We start from the raw sequence: 10,520 nt of genomic DNA on the forward strand, positions 1-10,520 counted from the left end.
TTCTTTTTCTCTTATTCACTTTTCTCTTACTCTCACTCGAGTTCTGTCTCTCACGCTCATAATTTTAGGACCATGTACAATAGATTAGCGGTTTATTTTGTTCGTCGCAAGTGAGAGGAAACGAACGTGAACTACAAGGACCCGCAAGGTTTCCCTTCAGCGAGCACTCCGACGCTCATCATTAGCAATGGTGTAATGTAATCATGTATGGACCGAACGTCTTTTAAGCTGATAAGCGTACTTGAGCGGATTAAGTGATTTAGAGTGAGGATCCATAGAGTATGGGCACGCTCAGGTTAGGAATGGCTTACAGATTGTGAGGCAGTGACTCCTATTTATATGAGCCGGTGTTGTCAATGGTGCCCACAAGAAGAGTAGTAGTGTCTATTTATGTCCATTTGATGTAATATAGTCTCACGAAAATTCTTGCTTGTAATCATTCATTAATAAAAGTTGAAACGTTCATTCATTCCTCCTTGTCTGTTTGAAGCTTTATGATAAAACCTTAGTCTTTAGTCCATAAACAGACTTAACAACTTACGAAGAGACAAATGTAGATTTGCATGAACAAACTCTTCGTAGTTTGCTTAAAACGATATATTCGCAATCTAAGGGTCAAAGGACTATTGACCTCAGTACGATTGTTAGTTGAATTCTTGAGTATAAAATAAATTAATTTGAACCGAGAGATTCTCACTGTCAACTCTTTAGTGGAGTCAGTTCACATTAACCTAATCTTGGGAAAGGTTTGTGAACTTTTGACTGCAAGTGTTTTAGCTAAAGCTTTGTTCATTTGGATCCATGAGGTCATTGTCACAAGTAGGAATAGTTAAACTAGAAGCTAAGTCAAAACAAGAACGAGACAAGTTTTACGAAAATTGTCTTAAGGGTATTTTTCTCATTTAGGACATAGGACGAAATGAATGTCAATAAATTTTTTGAAATTGTCATATGATGACAAATGATTTAAAAACCACTCGGCCATATTAAAGAATTTGGGCCTTGAAGATTAATTTCATTTCATAGAATTTTACTTGAAAATTCTTGTTATCGGCCCGACGAGGCCCGACGACGCGATCGACGTTTCGGACGGCCGGAGGAGCTCACTCGGCCAATGGCTGGCCCAGTTCACTCGGCCATTGGCCGACCCAAACAATTCACTCGGCCAATGGCTGAGTGAACCCACAGCCGGCCCATCACGCTCACTCGACCAATGGTCGAGTGAACCCTCAGCCGGCCCACCAAGTTCACTCGGCCAATGGCCGAGTGAGTTCCCTGCCGGCCCAACAGCTCACTTGGCCCAGGCCTTTCACTCGGCCCAGGCCTTTCACTTGGCGAATGGCCGAGTGAACCTCATCCAGCGTTCACTCGGCCAATGGCCGAGTGAATCTCACTCGGCGTCCGGCATTCACTCGGCCAATGGCCGAGTGAACCTCATCCAGCGTTCACTCGGCCAATGGCCGAGTGAATCTCACTCGGCGGCCCACATTCACTCGGCCAATGGCCGAGTGAATCTCATCCAACGTTCACTCGGCCAATGGCTGAGTGAATCTCACTCGGCGGCCCAACTTCACTCGGCCATCGGCCGACCGAGTCTCACCCGGCCGATGGCCGACTCACCCTCACTCGGCCAAGGGACTTTCAAAACGTCCCTTGGTCGCCTATAAATACCAGGGTCCCTCCCTCGGTCCAGGTAATCCGAATTTAAGTACTGAAACGCTGTCAAACTCGTACCTCGCTCGTTTCTCTCAAGTCTCGGCCTCTAATCACCTAAACCCTCTATATCCACCTCAATCCTACTAATGTTGAGCGTCGGAGAGGTAAACAGAGGCAACCCCTCTGTTTCCCCTTTGTAGTTCATCGTTGCCTTCTCTTGCAGGACAAACGACGGATGAGGCAAACACCAACCACAGCTAAGGGAAGGCTCGGGATACCGAGTCCGACACGCTCAAGCCCGAACGCGACCACTTGGTCCGGCCTAGGGTCGAACCGTTTGGGGCTTCTAAATAGTTGTCCGAGAAACAGCGACAACAATTCTTAATGGACTTTTCTTATGTTGTCATGAACAAATGAAGAAAAATCTTGAAGCCCCTTCTAGAAGGTGTGCACATCCAACCCAAGAAAAAGAGAGCCAATTTTGTGTATTAATGTATGAAGATACTTGCCAAAAGAAAAAGAGGAAACAAATTTCCTCTAGAAGAGAATAAAATGGGCGGCCAACCAAGATAATGAACAATAGAGGACACAAATCCAAGGCCTTCTAGAAGGCATTATGGACGTGTAAGGCAAGGGGAAAAGAGGAAATAAGATTTGCTCATGAATGCTTGGAAAAAAGAGGAAACTACTTCTTTCCAAGGCCGACCCTTCTCCTATAATTAGGACCTTTATTCCTCTCATTTCATTCATCCCACATAAGTTAGAGATTGAGAGCTTCTCTCTCAAGAACTTGTGGTTGCCGCCCCTTCCCTCTTCTCTCTAGTTTTCTTTTCGTTTTTGTTTTGACACCTAGGTCCACAATTGACCTAGTGTTTTAGTTCTTCGACTCTAAGACTTGTTGTTGAGTCGTCATGTTTAAAAGTGCCCACAACTAATTCCTTTCTTTTGTGATAGAAACTTTCGTGGTAGCTCGATTTCCCGAGGAAAGAAGAGAGACGTGTTGCGAGGGGAGACGAACGTTTCAACCTTCCGAAGGCTTCTCAACGTTCAAGCTTCTCAAAGGTTAGTAAACATTTGATGCTTATTAATAGTTTTAATTTTTATGTACTTGCTCTTTGTCTAGGTTATTAAAAACGTTGTACTTGTTTTAAAGAAAATTTTTAAATTATGCCGCTTGCTCGAAGTGTTAAAATTTTTCTTAACCCTAGATAATTTCCAATAGCCGGAGCACATGGGCTGGGCCGTGAGGAGAAGGCCATGGAGCACCCGTCTTGGTCACTGCGCGAGGCCCTATCGGTCTATGCGAGGCTTGTGCCACCGTCGGTGAGACCTGCGACGCCATGGTATGAAGTTGCCGGAGCATTGAGCTCCTAGGCGGGGTCTAGAAGCTCCGGGAAGACCCCCGTTCAGGTTCACTAGTTTAGACTCAGGCTGGGCCTCACTAGAGAGTGCGCATGTTGGCATTGGTGCCCACAAAAAGATTAGTAGTCATTACTTATATACATTTGATGTAATAAAGTCTCACGAAGACTCTTGCTTGTAATTGCTGAATAATTAATAAAAGTTGAAACTTTCATCATTCTTCCTTATCTGTTTGAAGCTTTATGATAAACCTTAGTCTTTAGTCCTTAAACAAACCTAACAACAAATGAAGAATCATATATAGATTTGCATGAACAAATTCTTCATGGTTTGCTTAAAACAGTATAATCACAATCAAAGGATCAAAGGGCTATTGATCTCAGTATGATTGTTAGGAGAATCTATGATGTCTGGTTATGGGACATAGATAGTTGGATACTCTATAGTTCTTCCCAGGTAACTTCTGAAGATACTGAATTAACTAGTGCACCTCTAGTGACATTGTAAGAACAAACCATTTCACCTCGTCTGTCTTAGAGTCACTACGTATAAATTGCATCATGCTTACCTCAATCCTGAAATGAGACATGTCATTTCATATCTTACGTATTCTTATTTGAGAAAGCCTGAGTTCTAGATTCAGTATGTGATATAGAAAGACTTATTGGTGAAGTACTAAGTTATGAAGATATCATGAGTAACTTTGTGAAGTTCTCATAGATATGGAATTCATGTACAATATTGCTGAAATACAATGTATATCACCTTATGCTATGTTCCTTGGAATAATAAATGAACTGGCTAGTGTCCAACTTTAATCATGACTATTTTGGTGAAACAATGTCACTTGTTAGCTCCTCCTCAATACATTGTTTCTAACTTATTCACAAGCGACAAAGAAGTTGAGCAAATAACAGTTAGAAGGGTAAAATGGTAATTTTGTAAATCCTGACTATCTGATGATATTCATGAGGGGTAAACATAGATAATATTCAGTGGATCCACTCATCATAATTTAGTTGAATTCTTGAGTAGAAAATAAATTCATTTGAACTGAGAAATTTTCAGTGTCAACTCTTTAGTGGAGTCAGTTGACATTAAGCTAAACTTGGAAAAGGTTTGTGAACTTTTGAGTCCAAGTATACTAGGTCAAGCTTTATTCATTTGGATCCATGAGGTTACTACCACAAGTCATTAGAGTAAGATTAGTTAAACAAGAAAGCTAAGTCAAAACGAGTTCAAATGTTGAACTAGACAAGTTTTACGAAAATTGTGTAAATGGTAATTTTGTCCATTAGGAGATAAGATGCTATGAATGTCAATAAATAAGATTTTTGACATTGTCATATGATGACAATGAATTTAGTCACATGGCCAACATAATTATATTGGGCCTTAAGGATTGCATTTCATTTCATGGAATTTTATGTCAAAATTCTACATGGGCTTTTCTTATATTGTCATGAACAAATAAAGAATATCTAGAAGCATGTTCTAGAAGCCTCAAAACCATCCATACGATAGAGAGAAAGAGAGTTTATTTTGTGCATTGATGTATGAGGATACTTGCCAAAAGAAAAAAAGAGGAAACAAATTTGTTCCATGAAGCAATGAGATGGGCGGCAAGCAAAGGAGGGAGATAAATGAGGAATCAAATCCGAGGGATTGATGGACCATGTTTGTAGCGCGTACTTTTATTTAGTAGTTTGATAAAACTTAAAATACCATTTAAAATTTAAAATCATAAATTTTTTGCAAAAACATAATACTTTGTTTTTTGGGAGAGCGAGCATACTAGCCCAGTCAACCAACCAATATTAGGAGAATAGCCCAAGTTTGAATAAATTAAGTGAATAGCCCAATTAATATTTCACTACCTAAATTACCCTCATATATAAGAGCAAAACTCAATTTTCCCAAAACCTAAACCTAAACTCGTTCTCATCTTCGTCCATTTCACGTGTCACCGATCCACTTCACGCCGCCGATCGCCGCCGATCGCCGCCGATCTATTTCACGCCGCCGCGTCATCGCTAATCGTCGTCCATCGTCGTTGCTGATCCCTAACGTCGCCGGCGAGATCCACCATAGACGACGTCAAGATTTGCCATAGATGGCGTCGATTCCGTCGAGCTCCGGCGGCGGCGATGCTCTGAGAATCGATGGCTCAGGTTGGCTCGAAAATCGGCGAGGGGAGAGGAATCAGCGACAGAGAGGAAATCGGCGGCGATGGAGGGGATTGAGGAGAGGCACTTTGTAAATTCGTGAATCGGTTAATTTAATTAACTTACTGGAGTGAGTTAGGTTAATTAATTAACTGATTTGTGAAGGATTTGAAATTCACAAAACATTTACAAAAATCATAGCTTAAGTCAATTGATATTCAAAGAATTTAATTCATTAAACTAATTCCGAATTCAATCATTTAGTAAATTAACTTTACTCACAAAAAAATCATAACCTAAACTAATATTCAACCAATAAGTTAATTAATTAACCTAATTCACTCAAATAGGTTAATTAAATTAACCTATTCGCGAATTTACCAAGGGTGTTATGGTCTGAGCCGAAAATATGGGCTATTTGCTTAATAAAATGAAACTTGGGCTATTCCCTCAATAAAAATGACAAACTTGGCTAGTTACAACAAATTTGTGTTGTTTTTTCCATTCAAAATGCTAATATTCAACTATTAGAAGTCTAGAAGATAAAAGTGCAATAATTATACATCCTCAAACATAGTAGCGTGAGTGCGGAAATTGAAAACATAGACTTAGATTAGAAGGTCATAATTAGCATTAAAATTGATAACTAATTATATATTTGCCACTAGCCACGTCGCAAGTCGTCCCATCGTCTTCGTTCGGTAACCAACTACTCGTGTCCTTAAAAAGGGTGTGGGAAAAAGGGGAGATCTATAAAGCTCAGTAAGTAAACCTCATGCACGTGAATGATGACATGATAATGAAACTTATATCTCTAAATTATTTTGCATCTCGTTTATTTAAATATTTCTCTTTGATTCGAGCACTTGGTGTGTGCCTACTGTTGTCGGTCGTTTTCGGAAAACCCGAGACGCCAAGAAGACACGCCGTTCAAAGGGCCGATGGTCACTCCGGAGGTCCTGAAAAGCGGCAAACCTTCTATCACGGGTTGACTGGCGAGTCCTCGTACCAAACTCTCGCGCTCCTCGAGTCGAGCCTCGAGTCGTTCTCCTCGAGTCGAGCCTCGAGTCGTTCTCCTCGAGTCGAGCCTCGAGTCGAGCCTCGAGTCGCTCCTCGAGTCGTTCTCCTCGAGTCGAGCCTCGGGTCGTTCTCCTCGAGTCGAGCCTCGGGTCGTTCTCCTCGAGTCGAGCCTCGAGTCGTTCTCCTCGAGTCGAGCCTCGAGTCGCTCCTCGAGTCGAGTCTCGAGTCGTTCTCCTTGAGTCGAGCCTCGAGTCGTTCTCCTCAAGTCGAGCCTCAGGTCGTTCTCCTCGAGTCGAGCCTCGAGTCATTCTCCTCGAGTCGCTCCTCGAGTCGAGCCTCGAGTCGTTCTCCTGGAGTCGAGCCTTGAGTCGTTCTCCTCGAGTCGAGCCTCGAGTCGCTCCTCGAGTCGAGCCTCGAGTAGTTCTCCTTGAGTCGAGCCTCGAGTCGTTCTCCTCGAGTCGAGCCTCGGCTCGTTCTCCTCGAGTCGAGCCTCGAGTCGTTCTCCTCGAGTCTTTCTGCTCGAGTCGAGCCTCGAGTCGCTCCTCGAGTCGAGCCTCGAGTCGTTCTCCTTGAGTCGAGCCTCGAGTCGTTCTCCTCGAGTCGAGCCTCGAGTCGTTCTCCTCGAGTCGAGCCTCGGGTCGTTCTCCTCGAGTCGAGCCTCGAATCCCTCCTCGAATCGAGTCACTCTCGTCGAATAGAGACCTTCACATTCCACACAAGAAAGCAGGATGTCCAAAAGACCCTTAAAGGCCCACAAGAGACCGACGAGACGAGCCATGCGTCGCACGCGCAGAACGCCGCGCCGGCCGGCCACACAGCAAACCGCGCGCCGCGCCGGGCAGACAGCGTGCCGCGCGAAGATACGCCCGCGCCACGCGCCCGTGCGCCGCGCATTCCGCGCCGCGGCTGATGACCCGCGCACCGCGCCCCCTGCGCCGCGCGCCGTGCACCTCCATTTGACGGCGCGCGCGCCCCTAGTCCCACATGGACGAAAAAGACCTTCTAAGGCCCTCAAACACCTATAAATATCCCTCTCATTGAGGGGAAAGCAATCCCATTCATTCTCAAGGAACTTGAGATTTCTCTCTGCTTCTCTAGATGCCATCCTTGTCCTGAAGCGGATTCTCCTCGATTTCTCATTCTCAGAGGTTCCGAAGCACTCGCGGAGACTTCCCTGACGTTGCTCCCTCTGACCGAACGCCCCCCGGTGCTCAAGCACGCCCCTAGGGTTCTCGACTAGAGTCCCCCTGCGCGTCTAACACGCCAGACGCATACGCGATCTCCGAGGTTCTGAGACGCCGCCAAGGACTCCTTGTGCCCCGTCTCCTTCGTCGAGTACGCTTCTCCACCAAGGTTCTACGCCTAATACTGTGTCTTTCACGCCGGAACTACATTCTGACCTGATCCCACACACGGGTACGTAGGCAGGCGACACACAAGGCACGGTCACTCCTCCTCCTCACCCCCTACCTCTCCCGAGAGGCGGGTTGATCGGAGAGAACCTAGCTCGAGACTTTCGAGTTCACACTCTTGGCCCGGGTGCGATCACTTGGTCCGGCCTTGGATCGAACCGCCCGAGGTTTTCAATAGTTGTTCATTTTCGTGCGACAACATTTTGGCGCTAGAAGGAGGGGACTTCTCGACCTGTTCAGCCCGAAATCCCTTCTGTTCATCTTCTTCTTTTCTTCTACAAACTCAACTTTCTCGAACTTGAGAAAATATGAGTAGTCAACTACCCGTACGTTCTGAGGGCGTCAACAACCCCGATAACGTCACTGGGACCAAAAAGTACTTCTTGCGCTCCCGAGCGCATGGTGACGAAGAGTCGCTCCACGAAGAGAGCTCGACCCGCTCACCATCTCCATCTCCTGATAGCAGGGACAACCGCATCATGGAGTTGGAGGAGAGTATCCGCCGGCTAAAGGCGAGGAACGCAAGGTACCACAGCCGACTGGCTGCGAAGCAACCTGTGCGTGACACGATAATCCCCAACGGGGATCATGAGAACCTCAATGAGGAAAGCCACGACCGCGACCCTGATTATGAGGGTACTGGCGATTCGGAGGATATAAAGACTTCTCTCGCGAAGGACGGGGAACACCCCGCCGTGTTTGAAGCCGGTCCTTCGAATCCCCTACCCCGGACAGGCGACGCGCCGGCTGCTTCTCAAGAGGGAAATTCCCGACGTTCAGCCCTCGACCGACTAGGTCAAAGGGAGAATGTTACGGAGAGTCAGGGCACGCGGAGAGCGCGCCGTCGCACACGAAGCCTGCGCCTCCGTACGACCAGCCCTGATCTTAGGGATCACCTCACCGCCCAACGCATCGAGCGTGGCGATGACCTAAGGGAGCGACTAAGCTCTCGGCCAAACATCCCCGTAGCACCCCCAACTAACGGGAACCGCCGCACGGGTCAAGGGTCAAATGAAAGGCGGCAGGTAACTCCTCCCGAACAGGGAGTTACTCCGACTACCGGTCTCGATGTGATCACTATGATCCACAATCTTCGAAATGAAGTACGGGATCTCCGAGAACACGGAATAGGCGGAAGTGCCTATGGGGTCGTCGAGGAGAATCCATCGCCTTTCACGGCTCAGATATTGGCCGAGGTATGCACGGGAAATTTCAAACTCCCGAACCTCGCTCCCTATGATGGAAAAGCAGATCATGCTTACCATATCCAGCACTATGATGTTTGAATCGATCTAGGGTTTGAGAAAATAATTAACGCTTCGGTAAGCGGCGGAATTTTAAAAATTTTCTTTTACAAGTAAAACAGTTTTTACTAACCTAGACAAGTGCAAGTACATGTAATTAAAAACCAATATGAGCTAGAAGTTTACTAACCTTTCTTGAAGCTTGAACTTTGAAGAAGCTTGTGGAAAGTATGCAACGCTCGTCTCCCCTCGCAGCACGTCTCTCTTTCTTTCCTCGGCACCTCGAGCAACCACGAAAGTTTCTATCACTAAATCACTCGAAAAGAAGGAATTAGGGAGTGGGCACTTTTAAACACTACGACTTAAGAACAAGTCTCGAAGTCGCAGAGCTAAACACTAGGTCGAGTGAGGACCTAGGTGCCAAGACAAGAAAAATCGAAAATAAACTTAGAGAGAGAGAGAAGAGGGGCGGCAACCACAAGTTCTAGAGAGAGAAGCTCTCAATCTCTAACTTATGTGGAATGAGAAAAATGAGAAGAATGAGGCTCCTATTTATAGGAGAGGTCTCACCTTCAATAAGGTAGTTTCCTCTTCTATAGAATATCACATATTCATGAGCCAATTTCCTCTTTTCCTCTATGATGCACTCGGCCAAGGTAGGCTTCATTAAGTCTTGGATTTGTTTCCTTTTTTGTTCCTTGCCTTGCTTCTTTCTCAACTTGGGCGCCTACCTCTTGTTTCCCTTAGAGGAAATTTGTTTCCTCTTTTTCTTTTGGCAAGTATCTTCATACATTTATGCACAAAATATTCTCTCTATCTCTTGGGTATGTTGGGCGCCTATAGTGATGCTAGAAAGGCCTTCTAGAAGCTTTTCCACTTGTTCATGACAACATGAAAAATGCCCATTAAGAAATTTCAATAAAATTCTTATGAAATGAAATTAATTCACAAGGCCCAATAAACAAGTTATGGCCGAGTGACATTAAGTCATCAAATGAAATTGTCAAAAAATTTATTGACATTCATTTCATCCTTTGTCTCAAAAGACAAAAATACCCTTTTAACTATTTTCGTTCTTGTTTTGACTTAGCTTCCAGTTTAACTATTCCTATCGATGTGATTCGTGACAGTGACCTCATGGACCCAAATGAACAAAGCTTGAGCTAAACACTTGGACTCAAAAGTTCACAAACCTTTTCCAAGTTTAGCTTAATGCCAACTGATTCCACTAAAGAGCTGACACTGAAAATCTCTCGGTTCAAATGAATTTATTTTCTACTCAAGAATTCGACTTAATTACGATGAGCGGATCCACTGAATATTATCTATGTTTACCCTTCATGAATGTCATCAGCAAGTCGGGATTTACTAAATTACCATTTTACCCTTCTAGCTGTTATTTCCTCAACTCCTTTGTCGCTTGTGAATAAGTTAGAAACAATGTATTGACGAGGAGCTAACAAGTCACATTGTTTCATCCAAAAGAGTCAGGACTCAATTTGGACACTGGCCAGTTCATTTATTCACACTCCAAGGAACAAAGCATGAGGTGACATACATTGCATTTCAGCAATCTTGTACATGAATTCCATATCTATGAGAACTTCACAAAGTTACTCATGACAGACTCACAACTTAGTACTTCACCAATAGGCCTTGTT

Source organism: Urtica dioica, chromosome 1, assembly GCF_054948205.1.
Source record: "Urtica dioica subsp. dioica isolate 48M chromosome 1, U.dioica_male_clone48M_v1_H2, whole genome shotgun sequence".
NCBI classification, from domain to species: Eukaryota; Viridiplantae; Streptophyta; class Magnoliopsida; order Rosales; family Urticaceae; genus Urtica; species Urtica dioica.